Below are 12134 nucleotides of genomic sequence, written 5' to 3'. Positions count from 1 at the left end.
GGAGAAAATATCTGACCTTTAAGATGCTAAATCTTCTACCACAGGATATTCACCAGTCTATCTGCTATTCAGTGTACAGAGTGTTGTTAGATCTTGTTCTCTAGGTACGGCTGTTGTCAGAAATATTATTAAACAGCTGTAATATGAGCTGAAACTTGTCATAAACTTCATCTTTCAAACTATTACATTGTCAAAAGAACTATGGGAGGTTAAATTAGCTTAAAACCTGTTTTAAACTGTTGAAGTATTTAATAGTTTTTTATGTTGAAATTCTTGCCGCCAAGATAATTGTATTATAAAATAGCATAATGGTTAAATATGTCTGCGTATTAATACTCTCACTGTGACGCACATTGGGATTAGCAATGTTAGAAAGAGCAAAACTCTTCAATAACATCCCTGCACTTTCTCATGGTATCTCCTCCCAGCAGCTGTTGATTGATCATCGTCATCGACCCCAATCTACACAGAGACCTTTGGGACTCTCGTCGGGACAATGTGTGAAACAGAAATAAAAGAAATGGTGCTGGGTTTGGGTTTGGCTGGGGAGACCAAAAAAGCACCCCAATGACTCAATATGTCATTTTATCTGACTGTGTCCAGGATGCAGCCGCTGCAACCACCGCTGCATCAATCATCACATTCCTCCCGTCTATATAAATGCAAATCCTACAATCTAGCAACGCTGTGTGGATCATGGCTTAGAAGGAAACTGTCCGTGCAAAATGATGCTGTGAAAGGTCACCAGCTCATTAAGTTTGGGCATTCGCCAAGGCTGGAACACAGAGCATATGGGGATGAGCTGACTTGTCTGTACACTGTAAAGAGCAACAGTATTGCCATTTCAAGTTGTGCAGAGCTAGGTGGGAGTGTTGATTTGGGCAGAGTGAGGAAAACCTGATTAAAAACCAGATAACTGTGTGGCCTTTTTTTGTATGTTCTGTTTATTTGTATGCCCTTTCTCCTTTTCAGACTTTCTGATCTGAGTGCTATTCTGCTGTTAAGTGGGAAGTTGTTGAAGTCGAATCTAATGTGCAAATTTTTCATGAAATGACATAGAGTTTGAACACGTGCAGAGGTCTAAATTGCGTCCCTGTGTCTCTCAGTGAGGTTTAGAAGCATGTGGTTTTCACTCAACCAATCAGAGAAGATAAAGGCAACATCCTCAGGTCAAATGTGGTCTGCGAGGTCCACCTCTGCGTTATGCCTGAGCATAACAGCTTTATTAGGTACCAGGAAGAAGTGTTCTTCTGTTGCCTAATGTCATAGTGTGCATGTTGACAAGTGCCTGAATCAGTAATACTCTTCTAATGGTCTAAATACATGTTTACATTTGTTTACAACTTAAAGGCAAGGAAGCACATATGGTAACTTCACTAACCTTGATTTTCTACATGAAAATGAAACATTTCGAAAGGTTTCACAAAAGTAAAAAAGTCTTCTTATGTCCTACAACAGGGGTGTCAAACATACCGCCCGGTGGGTGGGACCGAGAGGGGAAAGACGGAGCGAGAAAGGAAGTCACCACTAAAAGTTCAGTAAGCTATAGTGTTTTGAGTTTTTAGTGTATTTGTTTGCTGGAGAGACTGGACGCTCAGTGGGAGCCTTTTACTTAATTGATGCTAAACCGTGACCACACTGCGGACTGTTTTTTCCTAATTTGGCCACTGTTATAGTAAGAGTAGCAGACATCCAGGACTAAACGGTAGATGGCAATAAAACTGCACTTTTTAAAAAAAAAATAATAAAAAATCCAGGTTGTTCATAAATGTGTTATAAAAGAATAGCTCAGTAAATGTAAACATTTTCATGATGTACTTGTACTTCTGCACTAAAACAAAGGGAAACATTTGAAGTAGTCGTTATTTATAGGTTATTGTACTATAATATGTCTGGTCTGGCCCGATTTAGATCACAATGAGCTGTATGTGGCCCCTGAACTAAAATAAGTTTGACACCCCTGTCCTACAATAACACTCTAGGTTTGAGATTTAGAATTTCCAAGTATTTCAATGAGTGCCCTATAAAGGGTTAATGATATATGTGTATGTCAGTCTAAAGGCAAGTAATCTGTAGCAGAATGTATTCAAACAAAAGTAATTTGTGGATTATTTTTTCAGGGTAGGTGCTTGGTGCACCAGCTGGATGGTGTATTGTTGCAAATGACATTGACACTGGAAGGTATGGCTATGCTCCCATGGCAGAATGAGAACAAAGAAAGCCACAAATTCAACAATCTGTATCCCTTGTCTTTAAGTTCCTATGGTCACTCATGTGCTTGCATCTCCTCTGGGATCTTAGGAAGTACAGGCTTAAGAGGACCAGCTCATTTGCAGCTCTGTCCCTGTGATCAGCCCACCTGCTACCGTCTTCTCCCTGAAGACACGGCGCTGCGAAGGCATCTGCACGTTGCTGCAGCTCTTTCACACTCAGACGAGCACACAGCTAGTAGGTGGCCAGCAAGTAGAACAGTGCCAAGGCAAGCCTCACTGGTGGGATAGAGGTAGGCAGTCGCCACACAGGCAATGCCTTTTTCTTCTCTTTAGCTGATCATAGCTGGATCTCAGAAGAAAACTGGGACCAGATCTCAGGTCATGTATTTGTTACATACAGTGGATTCTGACCTAAGTGAGGCTCATGCTGGGTACAGCGCTGGTAGAGATACCCCCCGACAGCAAAAGCTCCAGGAGGCAGTAACCTACACAAAATAGAGCATTCAAAACTAGGACGGCTATACTGAATACTGCTCAGTCTGTCATCTGCATGCCAACAAATGTCGCAAAGATAAGGATGATTAATATTTTAGGAAAATATTAAAGGAATATTTTGGGGTTATATGAGTAACTCTATAGTCAGTATTAGCTGCAGATGGTGGACGGCATGTTTGCAGTAGCAAATAGGAGTGCTACCACAGAAGACAAGCAATGAATGTTGTGGAGAGGGTCAGCAGCAAAATGTACTATAGCAAATTTAACAATAGCCCCCTAAAGAAAGCATTATCAGATTAAGAGTACTCTATATTTAGATTCAGACAGCATTTTCTGGAACTAGAGCCATTATGTCAGTCTAAAGCCATCAGACTCCGCTGACGAGAAGTAATTTCAACCTTTCTTTAAGCAATTAAATGTTTTTTTTTTCTTCCTTCCACAGTCTAGGTTACACTCCACATAGCACACATCCATTTCATATGTGACTTAAGGGACCTGAAATGTAAGAACTAGCAATGTTTAGCACCATGCTGTCAAAATGCAGAAAGAATGAGCAATATTGTAACATCTTTCCCTCTAGATGGTTGAACTGGAACTGATAAATCTTATCTTCTGTTATTTCATCACTTACATGTTCACATACTGCATGTTAGAGTCAGTGCCACCTGCCAGTCTACCTCAGATTGTTGACGTGACTGATATTCATTCATTCATTCATTCATTCATCTTCTATACCCGTTTAGTCCTGTTAAGGTTCACGGGGGTCTGCTGGAGCCTATCCCAGCTGTCATCGGGCGAGAGGCAGGGGTGTGACTGATATATGGGATTGAATCATAATAGTCTACACTGAGTTTACATTTGGTAATAAAGGATTATGCCACCCACGGCAACAGCACAGTTAAATAAAAATTTATAGTTTTTAATTAAATATCCATAAAAGTAATTGCACTGCCAGCCTCTCAGTCTCAGATGAGCCAAGATGCACATTAGCAGCGTAACACGAGAATTGCCCTTAGTAGGAGTAGATCAAATTATCTATGCTGCCAACTACAGTGGGGCTATGTTACTTTGGAGCCAGAGTCTGTGCAGTACGGTCAAAGAGTGGAGCGAAGCGGAGCTGTGATATCGATGACCCACCCACACTTCGCCAGACTCACTCACATTTTCATTTAATTAATACTGCACTCCTCCACCTATTACAAAGAAAAGCTGGATTATACACTGTACTTATTTATATATTCATTTTTTCAAACTCTCACGGTCCTACGTCCCATAGGACAATGCAGAATGGTTGGCCTGGCAACTTGGATCATGATATTACATTACAAGTAAAACAAAAACTTCTCTGAAAAATGGATACTTTAATATGCATCAGCATTATGTTAACTAGCTCATATGACAGAAACCATCCTTGAAAAAAATGTTTTAGTTTGACCCAAGTCCCATCCACTAACATGGAGGGAGTGGAGCTTATGACCTATACTTCAGCCAGTCACCAGGGGGAGCTCTACTTGCTTTGGCTTCACCTTTGAGGACTTGTTCCACTGTGCATCTTTATACTGTATATGATTCATCCCAAAAAGTGGCAGTTTCAGTTTTTTCTTTTACTTTGCCAACTGGTTGGTCTGATTGTGGGACTGATCTTTTCAGTCATATTCATCACCTGAGCACCATGTAGTTTAATTAGTTTCCAACAAAGTGCCTCTACTAGGTTGTAGGACTATCCAGTTGCAAGCAGAGTTTTTTTTTCTCTACACTGATTGAAACATGCTCCATACCAAACTCTTGTTCTGATAAGAATGGAGTCTGGCTACACCAGGCTGACATTGTTCCATGCCAATATAAGAACTACTCGTCTATAGTTCATGAAATTTACTGCTGGTTATCTGCCTCCCCAGAGGATGAATCTTCAACGCTCTACAAACTTTTTCTGGCAGCAAAATGTCAAGTTTTCACACATATTTTTGATGGTAAAATATAAAAAATCCAGAGGGCTGATCCTCCCAGGCATATGACTGCTTTTGATTGTAATGACCATAGCTTTACATTTTAAGGCTACATGGATATGAAACTTGTGACGGAGGGAGGAGATTCCTCCCAGTCCTGGTGCTGCCTGCTCATCAGGCTGAATAGCTGGCACCTGGCAAGGTGTGGGTGTGGCCACTAGGCCTGAGCATAAGTACTCTGCTCAGGCCATGCTGTATTCTCTCGGTATTCGCTCGGCATTCTCTCTGCACTGTCTCTGCATTTGGTCTGGCCACCACATGGTGTGGGAACGGTTTGGGGCCTGATGTTCTTTGGTGATAATTAGGTTGGAGTAACTTTAGGTTTTTGCATCCATACACTCATACACATTCAGCCACCTCACTTACTTACACGCATCCATAAAACACAACTGACTACTGATTTTTGGTTTTTATGTTGCTTAATAAATTTCTTTCTTTAAAAAGTACCTGTCTGGTGTGGTCTCCACATTTTTGTCTGTTTCCCTGAGTAGGAAACGTGACAAACTATTCCGCCTTTCGTGCGTTTTAGTTAACATACACACAAGCACACGTGCAGATGGACGTAATCTAGTCGTGGCTTAACTCCAGCATCAATCAAACTGTCCATTTCAATTGCAGACCTTTCCCCACTTCAGAGATAATTACCCCCATTATTCTATTGATCAAGTGGCTCCTGAAAATCCCTTTAATGTTTACCCTCTTTGTATTTAGCAGCAGCAACGCGGCTCCTGTGTTGTGTAAGCGAAAAGTTCTCTTACAAAGGGTTATCATGATTGTGTGGGCACCAGGGTACCTCCAGTAAAAATAAATGTCCACCCGTGTGTGCAGTGAAACCTCAAACTCCACATGCTGCTTCTCTGTGTTTTTAAATATCATCTGTTGCACCTTCTAAGTCTCTACCAGTTCAAAACACGGAAATATATATATATGTATATGTAAAAGTTACCAGCAAATGCTTGAGAAGTAGGCTATAGATCTTATGATTCATTCATGACAGCCCATCCCCGCAGAGGTTCCATTGGCGCGGCAGCCGTCCTCATTTGTTTTGCAAACTAATTCAGGGTTATCAGCAGCCAGGCTGATAAATTAGGCAATGGGTCGGGAGCAGAGGGAGTTTTGTCACAGCGAGGTCACTCCATGAGGTGTCCATTATTCTAATCTCCCACTGAGGTTTATGTAAACTTCTTACCGTTGGCCTCTGTCAGTCAGAACAATACTGAGAGCACCAGCTGTAGTGTATTAACACAGCTGTGCATTTAAAAGCCATATCCACATCCATTAAGGTTCCAGCTTCTCAGTTTTGAGAAGAATGTGTCACATTAAATTCAATTTTAAGTCTATGCCATCAGTTCATAGAGAAAACAACATAGAGGGAGTGATTAACAGTTTACTTAGTTGTCTGATTTGTCCGCACTTACCAGTGCTGTCGGCCGTCGGAACAGCTTTAACACACAGCTCATGGTGACAGTCAAGGCCTCACACATCGCTCATCTCGGTTTAAAGATGCGCTTGTTTTATGTTGCAGGTATTTATTAAAACCAAAGGAAAGGATCTGATACACAACCAGCTGCAAAATCCACAGTTACAAAAAATATTCTGTAATAAATAATTGTGAGATTGAGACATTAATCTGCAACAAAAGGTTCAAGATCAGCCCAAGTCACATGAATCTATTTTAACAGACGTTTCTAAATGTTATGTAATAAACATGAGAGAGAGAGAGAAAGTTGGAGAGTTGTGTGGAGTGCTCTCGTAAAGATGCTTGAATTGAGGCTTTTGTGGCCATTGTATTTTCATATTGTGAACGAGTCTATGTTAAAAATGAGAAGAAAAGCCTAAAAACACTGGTAACTGCTCACTGTATAAAGGAACTCTATTTCCTGCAACAAATCTACAGTCTGTACATCTGCTGTAATGTCAATCAACATATTCTCCCCTTCCTTCCACAAATCCATGTTAAGTCGGGCTCTGTTATGTTAAAATGGCAGTATTGTAAATATGTTGTATGTCTCTGCCCAGGGCAAGGAATCTGCGGCTGACCCCCTCGATTGATAGCGTGCACCCAAAGTGTTGGACCTCACTCACAGCTGTTGTGTTCACTGTTGTAGAAATGAACACAAACAAGACACAAGGGGCTTACAACAAAATGAAACATCACAAAAGTGTACTTCGGTTTAACAAAGACACTGAGGCACACCCTGCTTCATTGCTTGTCACACATTTTTGCCCCAAAATTGGTCATGTATTATCAATACGTCTGTTATAAAATTAGTCCAGTTTTAATAAAATAATAATCATTGTTTTTACTGATATATATATGTATCTCCATACTTTACTCCAAATATATATACATTTAATTGGCACATGTTGCCCTGAGACAACATTGTACTGTAATGGAATCGCATAGGGCTGTACCATGCATACGAATACAAGTATATTTTATTTGTTTGGAAAAGACTTAAAAATAGCTAAATGTGTTTGCCCAGGAACAAGGTTTGTAAAGCATTTACATGAATAAGTAATTCACATACCATATCTGCACATACAGGTACATCTTGTGACAGAGCAGGTGGCATTCTAAATGAAAGTGCTGCTCCCTGCTGGATCGTAATGTAAAGCACATGTTAAAAATCTAGCTTTCGTAGACAATCATTTAGAATGAGAATATACAGTACACTTATTAACACACTGAAAATGCAACATTATGGTCAAGAACAAATAAGCATTCTTTTAACAGTAATCAGGGGGGATTCTTGAACACTAAACCAGTATCATCCTCTGCATTTCTAAGCCCCGCAGCAGCCATGTTAAACGTGTGTGTTGTGCTTCATTTCTTAGTACCACATTGTAAACCCATCAAGTGCTCAAAGATCGGTCTAACGAAAGTAACAAGGAAGGAAGGACCCAAAATGCAAGACACAGTCAGGAAAGGCAGGATGAACAACTCAAAGTCAATTCAATGATGACTTACAAGAAGTAAAGAACAAAAGGTGCATCACAAGTGAGCAGGTATAATCCAAAAACTCAAAACCAACAAAAGGTGTAATCCAATCAGAAGGGAAACTGGGTCATCCCAAAAGAGAGGACAGAACCTAGGTAGCCAGAATCTGTGAAACCAGGCCAGAACATCTGGACAACGAGCAGGTAAGTCAACAGATGACTTGAGAAGAAGAAAGACAGACAGGGCTATATAAACACACACAAGGACTGATGGGTTAATGAGACAGATGAGGAGAAACAGTCACAGGTGGGAAAACACAGGAACAAGAAAACTTTCAAAGTAAAACTCATGGAATAATCACAAAAAAGGTTGATTAAAACAAAGGAAGACCAAAATTCAATACTGTGACAGCAGGCTAATGGAGGGTATGCAAATATTTAAAATACGCAAAATATTACAAAACTCTTTGTTGTGTACATTCAGTGTCAAGCTGCTCAACTAAGCTTTAAACTAAACAAAGCCTGCAAAACTCCCAAATTACCTTAAATGGCTTCAATAGAAACAAACTGGTTGTGGCATCTACACGAATATCCTCACCTTTGTGATCCACTTAGTTTTAACAATCACATTATGGTAGACCTTGAGATGGTAACTTGCGTTTTTGTATTGAAGCATTGCTTCTACTTTCTCTTTTCAGGCCAAAGTAGTGAACCCAAATAACACTCCTTTAGCGTTAGATTTCAAAGCATCACATTATTTCAGATCTTTGTGTCATTTGAACATCATCAGATGATGAGCTCATCCTAATGAGACCAAACACCAGTCTAGTTTTAATCTTTGTCACTTTGGTCAGATTTGTCAATGTGAGACTGGGATAGCTACATAACTGTGAGTCAACTGCCTTTACAAATTCTTGTGGGCATATTGCAATACGTATTCTGAACTTTTTTATTGCTTAAACCCCTGGAAAAATACCCCCATATTATAATTAAAAAAACAATCTAACTAATAGTGGATCTAATAAAACCTAGACTAACTCTACAAAAGAAGTAAACTGGAACTGGCAAATTCAGTCCGGAAACAAACTTGAACTGAATACATTCAAAACAAAAGAAAATAAAAATGAAAAATACACTATTGACTGACTGACAGGACAGCAAGATTCAGCTTTTTTTGGGGGGACACTTTCACATCAAAAGTTAAAGAAGAAATATTCAGTCTGGTGTTAGCACTGGTCTGACTTTTAACGAAATCCATACACTGAGGGACAGGCATATGGGAAAAGCCATTCATTCAGCGTAAGATCCATGCTGGACCGCAGTGTCAATAAAAATGTTCAAGCTGAAGACGAGAGCTTGAGTATTGTCTGATCGTTGCCCAGACAAAGGTCAAGTTAAATCAGATACTTCTATTTGCAATTTCCTCTAAGTTTTAGACTTTTGTTTTGTTGAACTTTTTATTTCTGGGATCCTTATTTCCAAACTCTGTCCTGTGTCATCAGGCATCATCCACAGGCTCCTCTAATCAGTCACCTACAGAATCAGAAGCAGCCGGACACATCTGCTGTCCACAGGAAGAAGAGAACAGCACAACAGGTCTACACTCTGCAGAAATGTACTGGGTTGACTGGTAGTTCTTCAACCCAATTGAAATAACTAATTAGAAAGTACAACTTTTCTTAAATTATTATTTTTCCCCTAATTCCACTGGCAACAGTGAATTTATCCAATACAAGAATATGACAGTGAGCAACTAATGTCTAAAGGGTGCTGCCAACAATGACTCCAGCTTCAAAGAATTCATTCATTTCAAAGAGAGAATCATGATCTGATCAAGCATTTACATTGTCATTAGGATTATTAAAGGTGTATGCCCCCCCCCCCCCCCCCCCCCCCCCCCAAATTCCTTCTGATCAGGCCAGTTTGTACTCACTGAGGTGGTTACATGAATAATTCTAACTGGGCTATTATTCTGGTTATTAGTGGAATACTAGTGTCACACTCTTAGTGCCATTCATTCACACAGTGTTCATCTTGATATGTTGGTGTTGAGATTTTGAGGTCCAGTTATCCTTATTTCAGATTTTTTTTTTTTTTTTTTTTTGGATATACCATGACCTGGATCAGGGGTGTCAAACATATGGTCCGAGGGCCAAAACCAGCCCACCAGAGGGTCCAATATGGCCCGTGGGATAAATTTGCAAAGTGGAAAAATTTAACTTCAGACAATAATTGCAAATTTTCAATAAAAGTAACTGCTTTTCATAATTTGACCTCTAGGGTCAGATTGTTTTAGTCAGAGTTGCAGACATAACAGTTACCCTCTGGCAATGTTGCTGCTAATTTTCAGAAATGTAAGATACATTAGGTTTGACTTCTGGTTGAAATTTGAAACATGCTGAGGACTTCTGGAGTGATTCTTAAAATAGTGTTAACTGTTAGGCACTTTTATTTTATTTTATTTTTTTATTTGTGTTTTTCCATATTTCTGTGAGGCTATATGGCTGTTAAAATCACTGCTGATTAAACATGATTCACCTGATGTTAAGACAACTGAAGGAACCACACTACAGCACAGCAAAATGCAAAAAGTATGCTTTATAATTATTATTATAGAATAAAAAAAATAACAAGGACAGCAACATTGCAAAATCAAACAAATAAAAACAAAAAAATAAAATAAAAAGGTTGTAGCTGAAGGAAGGAAATAAAGGAATATTACATTGGCCTCTTAAATCATAATCTGTAACATCGCTGTCAACAGCGATAGGATATCACACACTGCTCCCACATACAATCTGACATGTGGTAGTGTTCTGGAAACCTCCTAATAAAATGTCAAAACCCCACAACAGACTTGTGAAATCAGTGGATTATCTTATTTAAGATAGGTGGCGTTATATTGCATACAGGAGTTGTGCAACTGGTTTAGGTTCACTGTTCACATCATAAACCAAGTTGTTGAGATGTCGTAGTCTAGACCGGAGTGGTGGAGGAAACCAAGAGAAAGAGGAAAACAGGCAGTGTGTGCGCAGGATTGGATTTGGGAAATGAAACCGAAATGCAAAGAAATTCCTAATTCGGCATCTTGTTGGTGTGAAGAAGTTACACAATTTATTTCCAATGAATTATCTTGTATCTTTATCATAAATCATGCAAAGTGTATATACTGTATGTGTTATTACTGTAACACACTGTAACTAATCCATTTCTGCTGATAACCCTAAATGCTGCCCTCTGCTGGCGGATAACAATAATTACAACTGACACCTTAGTGATTCATTATTTACTCAGTAATGTGCATATTGACTGAGATTAACTAAATAAATATAAATAGGAAATATTGAAAATATATCACATTTGATTGGAGTGCATGATAAAAAGAAAACTAGGCTGCACTCAAGAATAAAACAAATAAAACAAAGCAAAAAAATTTAGAATTTCAAAGAACAAACTACAAATAAATGATGTCTCCTCTAAAGAACCTTTGTACGGTCTTTATTTGATTTCTTCATTAACACAGCCCCCATGACAGGGTGGCCACCCTGCGAGGATTTGAATGTGACTCAGTCATCATGTAGCCTCGCCCCCGGGCTCCTATAATCAGTCACCTAGAGTCACAGGAAGTCACACACACTACAGCTAGAGACGGCAGAGGAGAGCACAGAGCTGCAACTTTACAAGTGACTGTCAAGATATACTGTGGAACAATGATGAGGGTCAGCCTGCAAACTCTGACAACAGGTGAGTGAACTCTGAGATCAACACAGGCTGGTTTCTAATATCTGTTTATCATGCTGTATTTCTAGGAGCTGTCTTGTAAATGTCTTGAGCAGAATATCAGTTATCGAGATAATTCACTAAATTTAACTATCCAAAGCTAGAGTACTCCAAGATAATTTTCAATTGAAGGAAGTTAAAATTAAAAAACATTTTTCCTTGGTGGAGGTTGCACAATAGAAGTCTCCTTTAATATTGGATTTGCTGAGACATTCCAGAGGTCTAAACTTGGGAATGACTAAGTACGGCACTAGAGCTCAGAGACAGGAAATCTTTTTTTTTTTTGTCTGAACTTCGACTTCCACTAGGTGCCGGTGAGCTTACGCCTGTGCTGTGATGGAGCTTCTCCATCACAGGGTGATGCGTTCTCAGTTTTATTATGTTTGCAGAGATGCAGCTTTTCATTCATTTAGAGTCTTCCACAAACGACTCAACGCAAATCACTGTGATCAGAGAAGCTGCCTGTGACAGGAGGGGAAAATCATGCGTGCGTCATCTCTGCACTGACTTCCTGAACATCGGACGCTGATGGCAGAACTTCTTGTAGTGAAACAAATTCAATGGGCTGTTTAAATCATTTGCTGTATGAGTAAGGTCCAAAGCTGGTGGAGCTGTGTTTTAAAGTCCAAGCTGCAAAGATAGCCAGAAAGATAACCATTAGAGGATAATCCTGGTATTTTTTTAATATATTTGGATTGTT

Source organism: Chelon labrosus, assembly GCF_963514085.1.
Source record: "Chelon labrosus genome assembly, chromosome: 22".
Classification (NCBI taxonomy): domain Eukaryota; kingdom Metazoa; phylum Chordata; class Actinopteri; order Mugiliformes; family Mugilidae; genus Chelon; species Chelon labrosus.
The sequence above is the reverse complement of the archived record's forward strand: the minus strand, read 5'-3'. Positions refer to the sequence as shown.